This window comes from Salmo trutta, chromosome 23, assembly GCF_901001165.1.
Source record: "Salmo trutta chromosome 23, fSalTru1.1, whole genome shotgun sequence".
NCBI classification, from domain to species: domain Eukaryota; kingdom Metazoa; phylum Chordata; class Actinopteri; order Salmoniformes; family Salmonidae; genus Salmo; species Salmo trutta.
Genome location: NC_042979.1, coordinates 49,341,618 through 49,360,317, shown reverse-complemented (window position 1 = coordinate 49,360,317; position 18,700 = coordinate 49,341,618). Strand labels below are relative to the sequence as shown.

The 18,700-nt window shown below is 41.0% G+C and overlaps 1 pseudogene; it reads right to left on the bottom strand.

The window, feature by feature from the left end:
- Positions 1-18,700, bottom strand: part of LOC115160189 (sorting nexin-30-like) — a 74,530-nt pseudogene that overhangs the window by 28,413 nt on the left and 27,417 nt on the right.

The window sequence follows — 18,700 nt, the reverse complement described above, 5'->3', positions numbered from 1 at the left end:
GAGCACAAGATATCGAGCGAGACAGGAGAGAGAGCGAGGCGCGCGAGAGAGCGAGCAGAGAGAGAGAGACAACAGACAGAGCGAGAGAGAGACAGAGCGAGAGTGCGAGAGAGAGACAGAGTGAGAGAGCGAAGAGAGAGAGACAGAGAGAGAGAGAGAAGACAGAGTGAGAGAGCAAAGAGAGAGAGACAGCGAGAGAGTACGAGAGAAGAGAGAGCGAAGAGAAGAGCAAGAGAAGAGTGTGAGATAGAGATTATGAGGGGGGGACAGAGAGAGAGTAAACATATAGATGATCAGATACAAATCTTAGAATCAACTATTAAAGACGACCAGAACCCACTGGATTCTCCAATTCATGGAAGGAACTACAGGACAGATACAAACCCTCCAACCCAAAAAGGCCTGTGGTGTGATGGTATCCTCAATGAAATGATCAAATATAAATATATAATAAATATAAAGACTACAAATTCCAATTGGCTTAAATACTTAAACACTTTAACATCATCCTCAGCTCTGGCATCTTCCCCAATATTTGGAACCAAGGACTGACCACCCCAATCCACCAAAGTGGAGACAAATTTGACCTCAATAACTACCGTGGGATATGCGTCAACAACAACATTGGGAAAATCCTCTGCATTATCATTAACAACAGACTTGTACATTTCCTCAGTGAAAACAATGTACTGAGCAAATGTCAAATTGGCTTTTTACCAAATTACCTACGACAGACCCCGTATTCACCCTGCACACCCTAATTGACAAACAAACAAACCAAACAAAGGCAAAGTTGTCTCATGCTTTGTTGATTTCAAAAAAGCGTTCGACTCAATTGGCACGAGGGTCCGCTATAACAAATTGATGGAAAGTGGTGTTGGGGGAAAAACATACGACATTATGAAATCCATTACACAAACAACAAGTGTGTGGTTAAAATTGGCATAAAAAAAACCACATTTCTTTCCACAGGGCCGTGGGGTGAGACAGAGCGCAGCTTAAGCCCCACCCTCTTCAACATATATATCAACGAATTGGCGAGGGCACTAGAACAGTCTGCAGCACCCGGCCTCACCCTACTAGAATCTGAAGTCAAATGTCTACTGTCTACTGATGATCTGGTGCTTCTGTCCCCAACCAAGGAGGACCTAAAGCAGCACCTAGATCTTCTGCACAGATTCTGTCAGACCTGTGAGCATAGCCTTGCTATTGAGAAAGGCCACCGTAGGCAGATCTGCTCTCAAGAGAAGACAGGCTATGTACACACTGCCCACAAAATGAGGTGGAAACTGAGCTGCACTCCTAACCTCCTGCCAAATGTATGACCATATTAAAGACAAATATTTCCCTCAGATTACACAGACCCACAAAGAATTTGTAAACAAATCCCATTTTGATAAGCTCCCATTTCTATTGGGTGAAATACCACAGTGTGCATCACAGCAGCAAGATGTGTGACCTGTTGCCACAAGAAAAGGTCAACCAGTGAAGAACAAACACCATTGTAAATACAACCCATATTTATGTTTATTTATTTTCCCTTTTGTACTTTAACTATTTGCACATCGTTAGAAAACTGTATATAGACATAATATGACATTTGTAATGTCTTTATTATTTTGGACCTTTTGTGATTTCACTTTTATTTATTATCAGGTTCACTTGCTTTGGCAATGTTAACATGTGTTTCCGATGCCAATAAAGTCCTAAATTGAAATTTAATTGAGTAAGATGTCAAAAATCATATCGCCATCAGAGGGAATTTCTCTAATGCTTAAGATGTTTGTTTTCCAAGCGGGAAACCGGGGTTCAGAGCCAACCAGTTAAACTAGTACCTAAGTACGGGTGTGGAGTCTAGGTCAGGGGTTAAGGGTTACTTACTGGTATGAGATGTGGAGTCTAGGGTCAGGATTACGGGTTACCTACTGGTATGAGATGTGGAGTCTAGGGTCAGGGGTTAGGTTAAGGGTTACCTACTGGTATGAGATGTGGAGTCTAGGTCAGGGTTAAGGGTTAAGGTTACTTACTGGTATGAGATGTGGAGTCTAGGGTCAGGATTAAGGGTTACCTACTGGTATGAGATGTGTAGTCTAGGGTTAGGGGTTAAGGGTTAAGGGTTACCTACTGGTATGAGATGTGTAGTCTAAGGTCAGGGTTAAGGGTTACCTACTGGTATGAGATGTGGAGTCTAGGGTCAGGGTCAGGGGTTAAGGGTTACCTACTGGTATGAGATGTGGAGTCTAGGGTTAGGGTCAGGGGTTAAGGGTTACCTACTGGTATGAGATGTGGAGTCTAGGGTCAGGGGTTAGGGGTTAAGGGTTACCTACTGGTATGAGATGTGGAGTCTAGGGTCAGGGTTAAGGGTTAAAGGTTAAGGGTTACCTACTGGTATGAGATGTGTAGTCTAGGGTCAGGGGTCAGGGTTAAGGTTCCTACTGGTATGAGATGTGGAGTCTAGGGTCAGGGTTAAGGGTTACCTACTGGTATGAGATGTGTAGTCTAGGGTCAGGGTTAAGGGTTAAGGGTTACCTACTGGTATGAGATGTGTAGTCTAGGGTTAGGGTCAGGGGTTAAGGGTTACCTACTGGTATGAGATGTGGATCTAGGGTTAGGGTCAGGGGTTAAGGATTACCTACTGGTATGAGATGTGGAGTCTAGGGTCAGGGTTACCTACTGGTATGAGTGTGGAGTCTAGGGTCAGGGGTTAGGGTTAAGGGTTACCTACTGGTATGAAATGTGGAGTCTAGGGCAAGGGGTTAGGGGGTTAAGGGTTACCTACTGGTATGAGATGTGGAGTCTAGGGTTAGGGTCAGGGGTTAAGGGTTAAGGGTTACCTACTGGTATGAGATGTGGAGTCTAGGGTTAGGGTCAGGGTTAAGGGTTACCTACTGGTATGAGATGTGGAGTCTAGGGTTAGGGTCAGGGGTTAAGGGTTAAGGGTTACCTACTGGTATGAGATGTGGGGTCAAGGTCAGGTTACCTACTGGTATGAGATGTGTAGGCTGACTATCCTCCAACTGGTCCTGAGCCAATCAAAGTCCTGGTAGCGTCTCCTCACGGAGTACTCTGGTAGGTCAAACTCCACCCGTGTTGTCTGGAGAGAGAGAGAGACATGGAGGTTACACTGTGTTACCTAACGCTAACGCTAACCCTCACCCTAACCCTCAGAGTACTGTGGTCGGTCAACCCCACCAGTCTGGAGCAGCTATTCCCAAACTGGGGTATGCGCAATGCCGTCGGGGGTACGACAAATAAAAATGTGATTCACATTTTCCAAAAATATATAATATATATATATTTAACTTTTTTTGTAACTTTATTTTTCCTTCACATTTTTAAACAGTCCATTTATATTGTCCAACGGGCTGTACATTTGGGTGAGGTTTTTTTCTCTCACCTGAGTCGCCTCGTTTCACTGCCGAAAATAAAATTAAACCATCTAGTGTTCAGTGAAATAACAAACAATGTCAAATACAGGTAGTCTAGTCAAATATTTAATATCCAAATCACATTAACCATTTTTCTCTCGTGGGAATTCCACTAACGGTCCGTAGTAGCCAAACGTAGCTGCTGCTCATGAAGGGTCTGTACTGATGGCGCAAAAGCCATGACAGGGAGACATAGTGGAGTGGTAACGCGCGTGCAAGTAGTTGCTCCCGACGCCACCTGGGTCACTGCAGCATCCACCGAGAGGCTCTTGCTGCCAAGGGAATGCCTGACAGCTTGAAAGACGTTTTGGACACTACAGTGAAAATGGTTAACTTTGTTAAAGCAAAAGGCCCTTGAACTCTCGTGTATTTTCTGCACTATGCAATGATGTGGGCAGCGACCATATAACGCTTTTACAACATACAGAGAAGTGCGCTGTTTATCAAGGGGCAAAGTATTGACAGGTTTTTTTAAAATTGAGAGATGAGATTAAAGTTTTTTTTACTGACCATAATTTTCACTTGTCTGACCACTTGCATGATGACGAGTTTCTCACACGACTGGCCTGTCTGGGTGATGTTTTTTCTCGCCTGAATGATCTGAATCTAGGATTACAGGGACACTCCGCAACTATACTCAATGTGCGGGACAAAATTGAGGCTATGATTAAGAAGTTGGAGCTCTTCTCTGTCTGCATTAACAAGGACAACACACAGGTCTTTCCCATGATTTTTCTGTGTGCAAATGAACTCAAGCTTACAGACAATGTCAAATGTGATATAGCGAAGCACCTGAGTGAGTTGGGTGCACAATTATGCAGGTACTTTCCCAAAATGGACGACACAAACAACTGGATTCGTTATCCCTTTAATGCCCTGCCTCCAGTCCACTTACTGATATCTGAACAAGAGAGCCTCATCAGAAATTGCCAACACGCGGTTCTGGGACAATTTAATTTAATCAGAAGCCACTGCCAGATTTCTGGATTGGGCTGCGCTCAGAGTATCCTGCCTTGTCAAATCGCGCTGTTAAGACACACTGATGCCCTTTGCAACCACGTACCTATGTGAGAGTGGATTCTCGGCCCTCACTAGCATGAAAACTAAATACAGGCACAGACTGTGTGTGGAAATGATTTAAGACTGAGACTCTCTCCAATACAACCCAGCATTGCAGAGTTATGTGCATCCTTTCAAGCACACCCTTCTCATTAACCTGTGGTGAGTTATTCACAATTTCGAGTATCAAATAAGATTTTATATGTAAGATGGTTAAATAAAGAGCAAAATTATTGATTATTATTATTAATGTCCTGGTCCTATAAGAGCTCTTTGTCACTTCCCACGAGCCGGGTTGTGACAAAAACTCACACTCATCCTTATGTTTAATAAATAAATGTATCATACAGTGTGTGTGTGTGTGTGTGTGTGTGTGTGGTGTGTGTGCGCGTGTGGGTGTGTGTGTGGCAGGCTTACAATGATGGCAAAAACAACATTTGAGAGTGCTCTGACCATGGTGCTAGAGGGGGTACAGCTGGAGGTTGAATGTTTGAAGGGGTACGGGACTCTAAAAGGTTTGGGAAGCACTGGTCTAAAAGGGACAGAGAGACGGACAGGAGGACTCCACTTAACTGCTAGGCCTACATGGTATAACTGACTCGAGTGAATTTTTGCTGATATCGTTATGATAAGTAGCCTATACTAGAGAAATGTGACGCTTGAAAATAAATAAGTTTATGGGTGACTGTTAATAATGGGACGGTTGGTGGCTACCACCATCAAACTGGTAGTAGAAGTTAAAAGGACAATAATAAAACTTAATGTTAAATAATAAAATAAACATTAATGTTAAATAATATAATAAACATCCAATGTTAAAACATATAGTTCTACTGTGCCTTCAGAAAGTATTCAGACCCCCTTCACTTTTTCCACATTTTGTTATGTTACAGCCTTATTCTAAAATGGATTTCAATTGTTTTGTTTTTTTTCCTCATCAATCCACACACACACACAACACCCCATAATGGCACAAACAGGTTTTTAGGAATGTTGGCAAATTATATATTTTTTTACGTATTCAGACCTTTACTCAGTACTTTGTTGAAGCATCTTTAGCAGCAATTACAGCCTTGAGTCTTCTTGGGTATGACGTTACAAGCTTGGCACACCTGTATTTGGGGAGTTTCTCCCATTCTTCTCTGCAGATCCTCTCAAGCTCTGTCAGGTTGGATGGGGAGCGTCGCTGCACAGCTATTTTCATGTCCTCCCAGAGATGTTAGATCGGGTTTCAAGTCCAGGCTCTGGATGGGGCCACTCCTGCATTGTCTTGGCTGTGTGCTTCGGGTCGTTGTCCTGTTGGAAGGTGAACCTTCACCCCAGTCTGAGGTCCTGAACGCTCTGGAGCAGGTTTTCATCAAGGATCTCTCTGTACTTTTGCGCCGTTCATCTTTCCCTCAATCCTGACTAGTCCTCCCAGTCCCTGCAGCTGAAAAACATCCCACACAGCATGATTTTTCCTTCATAGCTGCTTCTCCATCTTTCTTTTTAAATAGGAAGCCAACTTCAGCACTTTTATTTCATGACTGATCAAAACTTGTTTTCTCATGACTCTCTCTTGCTCCCTCTGCAGCAGACATATGGTGAGAAATGTTTGGGAACATCAAATCGCAATACATAAGAATCATGAGAATAGCAATACATAAGAATCATGAGAATAGCAATACATAAGAATCATGGAGAATAGCAATACATAAGAATCATGAGAATAGCAATACATATCGTATTGCCACCAAAGTATAGTGATAATAATAGTGGCGGTACGATACTGACCTTTTAAGCATTCTAGTACAGTTAAAACACACACACACACACACACCACACACACACACACACACACACACACACACACACACACACACAGCGGTCTAAGGCCACTGCATCTCAGTCAAAGAGGTGTCACTACAGTCCCTGGTTCGAATCCAGGCTGTATCACATCCGGCCATGATTGGGAGTCCCATAGTGCGGCGCACAATTGGCCCAGCAAGAGAGAATACCTGTTAATGACGTAGTGGTCCTTGTACCCAGCATCCAGCATGGTGGAGGACACAGTAAAGAGAGAATACCTGTTAATGACGTAGTGGTCCTTGTACCCAGCATCCAGCATGGTGGAGACACAGTAAGAGAGAATACCTGTTAATGACATAGTGGTCCTTGTACCCAGCATCCAGCATGGTGGAGACACAGTAAGAGGCCTCAGAGAGAATACCACCGAATCGCTTGTTCACAGCTATCATATTGTGAGGTCCCTGGTAATTCAATACATATCGTATTGTGAGGTCCCTGGTAATTATATACATTAAAGTATTGTGATAATCAAATCAAACGTTATTTATACAGCACATTTCAGACGTGCTGCTTCACAGAAAGTAACTAATAAAAACAATAAAAATAAACATTTGAGTATTTACTACACAACAAACATAATAGGATAAAAAAAAACTAAAGAATAACAATAAAAACTGAACAACTAAAAAGTGTTTTAAAATCTCTTTTCAATATGTCTCCAGTTTCAGGCCCCCTCAGGTTCTCTGGCAGGCTATTCCAGAGGCTGGGGGCATAATAACTAAAGGCTGGGGGCATAGCAATTAAAGGCTGCCTCTCCATGCCTCTTGGTCCTGGGCTTTGGGATAGTTATAAGGCTGTCTCTCCATGCCTCTTGGTCCTAGGCTTTGGGATAGTTATAAGGCCAGTGCCAGAGAACCTGAGGGACCTACTGGGTACATAACTTAAAGCATGTCTGACATGGATTGGGGTGAACAATTGGGGATTGATTTAAAAACCAATAGAAGAATATTATCATGAATTCTAAAAGTCACAGGCAGCCAGTGCAGAGACCTTAAAACTGGTGTAATGTGTTCTCTCCGTCTGGTCTTGTCAGTACCCGTGCTGCAGCATTCTGTATGTTTTGTAGTTGACTCATGGTCTTCTTGAGTAGACCAGACAGGAGAGCATTACAATAGTCAAGCCTGCTTGTAATAAAAGCATGGGATGAGTCTCTCTGTATCAGCCTGAGTAAAAACAGTTGCACCTTGAATATGTTCGTCAGGTGATAAAAAGTTATTTTGGTCACATTCCTAATGTGTAATTCAAAATGGAGTTCAGAATCTAAAATAACAACTAGGTTTTTTTTTTACCTGGTGTTTTATCTTTATTTCCCGTGAATTAAAATGTGCGACCAGATTATCTCTCTGTGCTTTGGCTCCAACAGTAAGTACCTTGGTATGTCTTGATTTAGCTGTTGGAAGTTGAGCCCACCCAACTAATTTAAATCACTAATAGGGTCTAATAATTTTATCCATGGAGCTAAAATCCTCTGGTAACACAGAAATGTAAAGTTGTGTAGCATCTTCCTAGCAGTGAAAAGCTTTTGTTTTTTGATAACGATGCCAAGGGGTTAACATATATAATAAACTGAACAGTAACGGATCCAAAATCGAACCTTGTGGAAAGCCACATTTGATATGTATTTTCTTTGAGTTATGTTCACCAAGGGTGACAAAAAAACGATTGATGGGTTAAATAGGTCCTAAACCAAATTAGAACTGGACCAGAGAGGTCGCACTTAAATCCAAGAGTACCGTAGGGCTGTCCCCGGCTAAAAACAAAATCTTGGTAGATCAAGTTTTTTTTGCGTGTATTTCTCCATATGTAGACACATCCTAAGTCTACTAATGATAATGACATGGTGGTTCTATACTAAGTCTACTAAAAACAGGTTCAGCCGAAGACGCTTTGGACCTTATTTTTTTATATTTCAGTGGTATTGCTAACAAACACGCCCCCATAAAGAAAATGAACCTAATAACAGGTTCAGCCCTGGTTCGACCGTGATTGGCAGAGTTACTCCACCTCAAGAATTGCATTTGGCGAAAGGCTCGGCACACGCATACTCATGCTGACTGGCTCTCATTCAGGCAAATATGAAATAAGTGCACTCAGGTTATCCGGAAGACCAAAGTTAGTTACTTTTATGGAGCAGTTCTCTCTCTGTGGGTCTAACCACAAGAAGTTCTGGGAAACGGTTAAAGACCTGGAGAATAAACCCTCCTCACAGCTGCCCATGTCCCTTAATGTTGATGATGTTTGTTGTTACTGACAAGAAGCACATGGCTGAGCTCTTTAATCACCACTTCATTAAGTCAGGATTCCTATTTGACTCAGCCATGCCTCCTTGCCCGTCCAACATTTCCTCATCTCCCTTCTAACGCGACCAGCCCCCGATGCTCCTCCCTCTTTAAACCCCTTCCCCGCTACAAAGTTTCTCCCTGCAGGCAGTCACTGAGTCCGAGGTGCTAAAGGAGCTCCTTAAACTTGACCCCAAAAAGCTATCTGGTCAGATGGTTTTAGACCCTTTCTTCTTTAAGGTTGCTGCCCCTTTCATCGCCAAGCCTATCCTGACCTTTTTAACCTGTCTCTCCTTTCTGGGGAGGTTCCCATTGCTTGGAAGGCAGCCACGGTTCGTCCTGTATTTTAAAGGGGGAGATCAAGCTGATCCTAACTGTTATAGGCCTATTTCTATTTTGCCCTGCTATCAAAGTGTCAGAACAACTTGTCAATAATCAACCTGACTGGCTTCTTGATGGTCTATAGAATTCTCTCTGGTATGCAATCTGGTTTCCGCTCAGGTATGGATGGGTCACTGCACCTTGAAAGGTCCTCAATGATGTCGCCATTGCCCGTGATTCTAAGCAATATGTGCTGCTATTTTATTGAACTCAGCCAAAGCTTTTTATAGGTAGACCATTCCATTCTGTGGGCTAAGGAGTATTGGTGTTTCTGAGGGATCTTTGGCCTGGTTTGCTAACTACCTCTCTCAAAGAGTGCAGCGTATAAAGTCCGAACATCTGCTGTCTCAGCCACTGCCTGTCACCAAGGGAAGTACCCCAAGGCTCAATCCTAAGCGCACGCTCTTCTCAATTTACATCAACATAGCTCAGGCAGTAGGAAGCTCTCTCACATCCGTTTATATGCAGGTGATACAGTCTTATACTCAGCTGGCCCCTCCCCGGATTTTGTGTTAAATGCTCCACAACAAAGCTTTCTTAGTGTCCAACAAGCTTTCTCTGTCCTTAACCTTGTTTCTGAACACCTCCAAAACAAAGGTCATGTGTTTGGTAAGAAGAATGTCCCTCTCCCCACAGGTGTGATTACTACCTCTGAGGGTTTAGAGCTTGAGGTAGACACTTCATACAAGTACTTGGGAGTATGGCTAGACGGTACACTGTCCTTCTCTCAGCACATATCAAAGCTGCAGGATATAGTTAAATTAGACTTGGTTTCCTCTATCGTAAATCGCTCCTCTTTCACCTCAGCTGCCAAACTAACCCCGATTCAGATGACCATCCTACCCATGCTAGATTACGGAGACATAATTTATAGATTGGCAGGTAAGGGTGCTCTCGAGCGGCTAGATGTTCTTTACCATTCGGCCATCAGATTTGCCACCAATGCTCCTTATTGGACACATCACTGCACTCTATGCTCATCTGTAAACTGGTCATCTCTGTATAGCGGTCGCAAGAGCCACTGGTTGATGCTTATTTATAAAACCCTCTTAGGCCTCGCTCCCCCCTATCTGAGATATCTACTGCAGCCCTCTTCCTCCACATACAACACCCGTTCTGCCAGTCACAGCTAGCGACTGGAACGAGATGCAACAAACACTCAAACTGGACAGTTTTATCTCAATCTCTTCATTCTAAGACTCAATCATGGACACTCTTACTGACAGTTGTGGCTGTTTTGTGTGATGTATTGTTGTCTCTACCTTCTTGACCGTTGTGCTGTTGACTGTGCCCAATAATGTTTGTACCATGTTTTGTGCTGCTACTATGTTGTGTTGCTACCATGTTGGTGTTATGTTGCTACTATGCTGTGTTGTCATGTGTTGCTACCTTGGTATGTTGTCGTCTTCGGTCTCTCCTTATGTAGTGTTGTCTCTCTTGTTGTGATGTGTGTTTTGTCCTATATTTATATTGTATTTATTTATTTATTTTTAATCCCAGTCCCCCGTCCCCGCAGGAGGCTTTTTGGTAGGCCGTCATTGTACATAAGAATTTGTTCTTAACTGACTTGCCAAGTTAAATAAAAGGTTAAATAAATAAAAAGATAACTGACCACTTTAACTGTCGTGGACACAAAAAACAGAGGGGATTTTTTTATTTTTAAACAGTTAGCACTAAAACATGATTTAGATGTGGAGGAAAGTTCACATAGGTTTGTAGGGGTAGGATTTATCAGGCCATCAACGTTTAAGAAGAGCACTCTCAGATTATTCTGATCATTAGTGATTAAGTTTAAAAAATGTGCCAGGCTGCATTTCTAATTGCCTTCCTATATATGCCAAGTTGACGTCTCAGAATATCATACAAGACCTGCAACTTTGACTTTCTCCACTTCCGCTCTGCCATTTCTCTTCAATTTATTAATTTAATTTATCGTGAGGTCCTTGGTAATTCTATACATATCGAATCGGCATTAAAGTATAGTGGTAATATGGTATGGTGGTAATATGGTATGGTGAGGTCCCTCAGTATGGTGGTAATATGGTATGGTGGTAATATGGTATGGTGTTAATATGGTATGGTGGTAATATGGTATGGTGGTAATATGGTATGGTGGTAATATGGTATGGTGGTAATATGGTATGGTGGTAATATGGTATGGTGGTAATATGGTATGGTGGTAATATGGTATGGTGAGGTCCCTCAGTATGGTGATAATATGGTATGGTGGTAATATGGTATGGTGTTAATATGGTATGGTGTTAATATGGTATGGTGATAATATGGTATGGTGAGGTCCCTCAGTATGGTGGTAATATGGTATGGTGGTAATATGGTATGGTGGTAATATGGTATGGTGGTAATATGGTACGGTGGTAATATGGTACGGTGGTAATATGGTATGGTGGTAATATGGTATGGTGAGGTCCCTCAGTATGGTGGTAATATGGTATGGTGGTAATATGGTATGGTGAGGTCCCTCAGTATGGTGATAATATGGTATGGTGGTAATATGGTATGGTGATAATATGGTATGGTGGTAATATGGTATGGTGAGGTCCCTCAGTATGGTGGTAATATGGTATGGTGGTAATATGGTATGGTGGTAATATGGTATGGTGGTAATATGGTATGGTGATAATATGGTATGGTGGTAATATGGTATGGTGAGGTCCCTCAGTATGGTGATAATATGGTATGGTGGTAATATGGTATGGTGTTAATATGGTATGGTGTAATATGGTATGTGGTAATATGGTATGGTGATAAATGGTATGGTGATAATATGGTATGGTGGTAATATGGTATGGTGGTAATATGGTATGGTGGTAATATGGGTATGGTGGTAATATGGTATGGTGAGGTCCCTCAGTATGGTGATAATATGGTATGGTGGTAATATGGTATGGTGGTAATATGGTATGGTGATAATATGGTATGGTGGTAATATGGTATGGTGGTAATATGGTATGGTGGTAATATGGTATGGTGGTAAAATGGTATGGTGAGGTCCCTCAGTATGGTGATAATATGGTATGGTGGTAATATGGTATGGTGGTAATATGGTATGGTGGTAATATGGTAAGGTGGTAAATTGGTATGGTGGTAATATGGTATGGTGTTAATATGGTATGGTGTGGTCCCTCAGTATGGTGGTAATATGGTATGGTGGTAATATGGTATGGTGGTAATATGGTATGGTGGTAATATGGTATGGTGGTAATATGGTATGGTCCATCAGTATGGTGGAAATATGGTATGGTGGTAATATGGTATGGTGATAATATGGTATGGTGATAATATGGTATGGTGGTAATATGGTGAGGTCCCTCAGTTTGGTGATAATAAGGTATGGTGGTAATATGGTATGGTGATAATATGGTATGGTGACAAAATGGTATGGTGGTAATATGGTATGGTGGTAATATGGTATGGTGGTAATATGGTATGGTGGTATATGGTATGGGTGATAATATGGTATGGTGAGGTCCCTCAGTATGGTGATAATAAGATATGGTGGTAATATGGTATGGTGATAATATGGTATGGTGATAAAATGGTATGGTGGTAATATGGTATGGTGAGGTCCCTCAGTATGGTGATAATATGGTATGGTGGTAATATGGTATGGTGATAATATGGTATAGAGATAATATGGTATGGTGGTAATATGGTATGGTGGTAATACTGTATGGTGGTAATATGGTATGGAGTTAATATGGTATGGTGGTAAAATGGTATGGTGAGGTCCCTCAGTATGGTGGTAATATGGTATGGTGATAATATGGTGAGGTCCCTCAGTATGGTGATAATAAGGTATGGTGGTAATATGGTATGGTGATAATATGGTATGGTGATAAAATGGTATGGTGGTAATATGGTGAGGTCCCTCAGTATGGTGATAATAAGGTATGGTGGTAATATGGTATGGTGATAATATGGTATGGTGATAAAATGGTATGGTGATAAAATGGTATGGTGGTAATATGGTATGGTGGTAATATGGTATGGTGGTAATATGGTATGGTGAGGTCCCTCAGTATGGTGATAATATGGTATGGTGGTAATATGGTATGGTGATAATATGGTATGGAGATAATATGGTATGGTGGTAATACTTCTATGGTGGTAATTGGTAATACTTCTATGGGTGGTAATATGGTATGGAGTTAATATGGTATGGTGGTAAAATGGTATGGTGAGGTCCCTCAGTATGGTGATAATATGGTATGGTGATAATATGGTATGGTGATAATATGGTATGGTGGTAATATGGTATGGTGGTAATATGGATTGGTGATAATATGGTATGGTGAGGTCCCTCAGTATGGTGATAATAAGATATGGTGGTGATATGGTATGGTGATAATATGGTATGGTGATAAAATGGTATGGTGGTAATATGGTATGGTGAGGTCCCTCAGTATGGTGATAATATGGTATGGTGATAATATGGTGAGGTCCCTCAGTATGGTGATAATAAGGTATGGTGGTAATATGGTATGGTGATAATATGGTATGGTGATAAAATGGTATGGTGGTAATATGGTATGGTGGTAATATGGTATGGTGAGGTCCCTCAGTATGGTGATAATATGGTGTGGCGGGGTAATATGGTGTGGTGGTAATATGGTATGGTGGTAATATGGTATGGTGGTAATATGGTATGGTGAGGTCCCTCAGTATGGTGATAATATGGTATGGTGGTAATATGGTATGGTGGTAATATGGTATGGTGAGGTCCCTCAGTATGGTGGTATTATGGTATGGTGGTAATAGGGTATGGTGGTAATATGGTATGGTGAGGTCCCTCAGTATGGTGATAATATGGTATGGTGGTAATATGGTATGGTGATAATATGGTATGGAGATAATATGGTATGGTGGTAATAAATGTCTGGTGGGTATATGGGTATGGAGTTAATATGGTATGGTGGTAAAATGGTATGGTGAGGTCCTCAGTATGGTGATAATATGGTATGGTGATAATATGGTATGGTGACAATATGGTATGGTGGTAATATGGATTGGTGATAATATGGTATGGTGAGGTCCCTCAGTATGGTGATAATAAGGTATGGTGGTAATATGGTATGGTGATAAAATGGTATGGTGGTAATATGGTATGGTGAGGTCCTGGTATGGTGGTAATACTGTATGGTGGTAATATGGTATGGTGATAATATGGTATGGAGAGGTCACTCAGTATGGTGGTAATACTGTATGGTGGTAATATGGTATGGTGGTAATACTGTATGGTGGTAATATGGTATGGAGTTAATATGGTATGGTGGTAAAATGGTATGGTGAGGTCCCTCAGTATGGTGATAATATGGTATGGTGGTAATATGGTATGGTGGTAATATGGTATGGTGATGTCCCTCAGTATGGTGATAATATGGTATGGTGGTAATATGGTGAGGTCCCTCAGTATGGTGATAATAAGGTATAGTGGTAATATGGTATGGTGATAATATGGTATGGTGATAAAATGGTATGGTGGTAATATGGTATGGTGGTAATATGGTATGGTGAGATCCCTCAGTATGGTGATAATATGGTGTGGCGGTAATGTGGTGTGGTGGTAATATGGTATGGTGGTAATATGGTATGGTGGTAATATGGTATGGTGGTAATATGGTATGGTGATGTCCCTCAGTATGGTGATAATATGGTATGGTGATAATATGGTATGGTGGTAATATGGTATGTTGGTAATATGGTATGGTGGTAATATGGTATGGTGAGGTCCCTCAGTATGGTGGTAATATGGTATGGTGGTAATATGGTATGGTGGTAATATGGTATGGTGAGGTCCCTCAGTATGGTGGTAATATGGTATGGTGGTAATAGGGCATGGTAGTAATAGGGTATGGTGAGGTCCCTCAGTATGGTGGTAATATGGTATGGTGGTAATATGGTATGGTGGTAATATGCTATGGTGGTAATATGGTATGGTGAGGTCCCTCAGTATGGTGGTAATATGGTATGGTGGTAATATGGTATGGTGGGTCCCTCAGTATGGTGATAATATGGTATGGTGGTAATATGGTATGGTGTTAATATAGTATGGTGAGGTCCCTCAGTATGGTGGTAATATGGTATGGTGGTAATATGGTATGGTGGTAATATGGTATGGTGGTAATATGGTATGGTGGAAATATGGTATGGTGGTAATATGGTATGTGAGGTCCCTCAGTATGGTGATAATATGGTATGGTGGTAAATGTATGGTGAATATGGTATGGTAATATGGTATGTGAGGTCCCTCAGTATGGTGATAATATGGTATGGTGGTAATATGGTATGGTGGTAATATGGTATGGTGATAATATGGTATGGTGGTAATATGGTATGGTGGTAATATGGTATGGTGAGGTCCCTCAGTATGGTGGTAATATGGTATGGTGGTAATATGGTATGGTGGTAATATGGTATGGTGGTAATATGGTATTATGGTAATATGGTATGATGGTAATATGGTATGGTGGTAATATGATAATATGGTGAGGTCCCTCAGTATGGTGGTAATATGGTATGGTGGTAATATGGTATGGTGGTAATATGGTACGGTGGTAATATGGTATGGTGAGGTCCCTCAGTAAGGTGACAATATGGTATGGTGGTAATATGGTATGGTGGTAATATGGTATGGCGAGGTCCCTCAGTATGGTGGTAATATGGTATGGTGGTAATATGGTATGGTGGTAATATGGTATGGTGGTAATATGGTATGGTGGTAATATGGTATGGTGAGGTCCCTCATTATGGTGGTAATATGGTATGGTGGTAATATGGTATGGTGATAATATGGTACGGTGATAATATGGTATGGTGGTAATATGGTATGGTGGTAATATGGTATGGTGGTAAAATGGTATGGTGAGGTCCCTCAGTATGGTGATAATATGGTATGGTGACAATATGGTATGGTGGTAATATGGTATGGTGGTAATATGGTAAGGTGGTAAATTGGTATGGTGGTAATATGGTATGGTGTTAATATGGTATGGTGTGGTCCCTCAGTATGGTGGTAATATGGTATGGTGGTAATATGGTATGGTGGTAATATGGTATGGTGGTAATATGGTATGGTGGTAATATGGTATGGTCCATCAGTATGGTGGAAATATGGTATGGTGGTAATATGGTATGGTGATAATATGGTATGGTGATAATATGGTATGGTGGTAATATGGTGAGGTCCCTCAGTTTGGTGATAATAAGGTATGGTGGTAATATGGTATGGTGATAATATGGTATGGTGACAAAATGGTATGGTGGTAATATGGTATGGTGGTAATATGGTATGGTGGTAATATGGTATGGTGGTAATATGGTATGGTGATAATATGGTATGGTGAGGTCCCTCAGTATGGTGATAATAAGATATGGTGGTAATATGGTATGGTGATAATATGGTATGGTGATAAAATGGTATGGTGGTAATATGGTATGGTGAGGTCCCTCAGTATGGTGATAATATGGTATGGTGGTAATATGGTATGGTGATAATATGGTATAGAGATAATATGGTATGGTGGTAATATGGTATGGTGGTAATACTGTATGGTGGTAATATGGTATGGAGTTAATATGGTATGGTGGTAAAATGGTATGGTGAGGTCCCTCAGTATGGTGATAATATGGTATGGTGATAATATTGGTGAGGTCCCTCAGTATGGTGATAATAAGGTATGGTGGTAATATGGTATGGTGATAATATGGTATGGTGATAAAATGGTATGGTGGTAATATGGTATGGTGAGGTCCCTCAGTATGGTGATAATAAGGTATGGTGGTAATATGGTATGGTGATAATATGGTATGGTGATAAAATGGTATGGTGATAAAATGGTATGGTGGTAATATGGTATGGTGGTAATATGGTATGGTGGTAATATGGTATGGTGAGGTCCCTCAGTATGGTGATAATATGGTATGGTGGTAATATGGTATGGTGATAATATGGTATGGAGATAATATGGTATGGTGGTAATACTTCTATGGTGGTAATTGGTAATACTTCTATGGTGGTAATATGGTATGGAGTTAATATGGTATGGTGGTAAAATGGTATGGTGAGGTCCCTCAGTATGGTGATAATATGGTATGGTGATAATATGGTATGGTGATAATATGGTATGGTGGTAATATGGTATGGTGGTAATATGGATTGGTGATAATATGGTATGGTGAGGTCCCTCAGTATGGTGATAATAAGATATGGTGGTGATATGGTATGGTGATAATATGGTATGGTGATAAAATGGTATGGTGGTAATATGGTATGGTGAGGTCCCTCAGTATGGTGATAATATGGTATGGTGATAATATGGTGAGGTCCCTCAGTATGGTGATAATAAGGTATGGTGGTAATATGGTATGGTGATAATATGGTATGGTGATAAAATGGTATGGTGGTAATATGGTATGGTGGTAATATGGTATGGTGGTAATATGGTATGGTGAGGTCCCTCAGTATGGTGATAATATGGTGTGGCGGTAATATGGTGTGGTGGTAATATGGTATGGTGGTAATATGGTATGGTGGTAATATGGTATGGTGAGGTCCCTCAGTATGGTGATAATATGGTATGGTGGTAATATGGTATGGTGGTAATATGGTATGGTGAGGTCCCTCAGTATGGTGATAATATGGTATGGTGGTAATATGGTATGGTGATAATATGGTATAGAGATAATATGGTATGGTGGTAATATGGTATGGTGGTAATACTGTATGGTGGTAATATGGTATGGAGTTAATATGGTATGGTGGTAAAATGGTATGGTGAGGTCCCTCAGTATGGTGATAATATGGTATGGTGATAATATGGTGAGGTCCCTCAGTATGGTGATAATAAGGTATGGTGGTAATATGGTATGGTGATAATATGGTATGGTGATAATATGGTATGGTGGTAATATGGTGAGGTCCCTCAGTATGGTGATAATAAGGTATGGTGGTAATATGGTATGGTGATAATATGGTATGGTGATAAAATGGTATGGTGATAAAATGGTATGGTGGTAATATGGTATGGTGGTAATATGGTATGGTGGTAATATGGTATGGTGAGGTCCCCAGTATGGTGATATATGGTATGTGGTAATATGGTATGGTGATAATATGGTATGGAGATAATATGGTATGGTGGTAATACTTCTATGGTGGTAATTGGTAATACTTCTATGGTGGTAATATGGTATGGAGTTAATATGGTATGGTGGTAAAATGGTATGGTGAGGTCCCTCAGTATGGTGATAATATGGTATGGTGATAATATGGTATGGTGGTAATATGGATTGGTGATAATATGGTATGGTGAGGTCCCTCAGTATGGTGATAATAAGATATGGTGGTGATATGGTATGGTGATAATATGGTATGGTGATAAAATGGTATGGTGGTAATATGGTTATGGTGAGGTCCCTCAGTATGGTGATAATATGGTATGGTGAAATATGGTGAGGTCCCTCAGTATGGTGATAATAAGGTATGGTGGTAATATGGTATGGTGATAATATGGTATGGTGAAAAATGTGATGGTGGTAATATGGTAGGTGGAATATGGTATGGTGGTAATATGGTTGGTGAGTCCCTCAGTATGGGTGATAATATGGTGTGGCGGTGGTAATATGGTGTGGTGGTAATATGGTATGGTGGTAATATGGGTTATGGTAATATGGTATGGTGAGGTC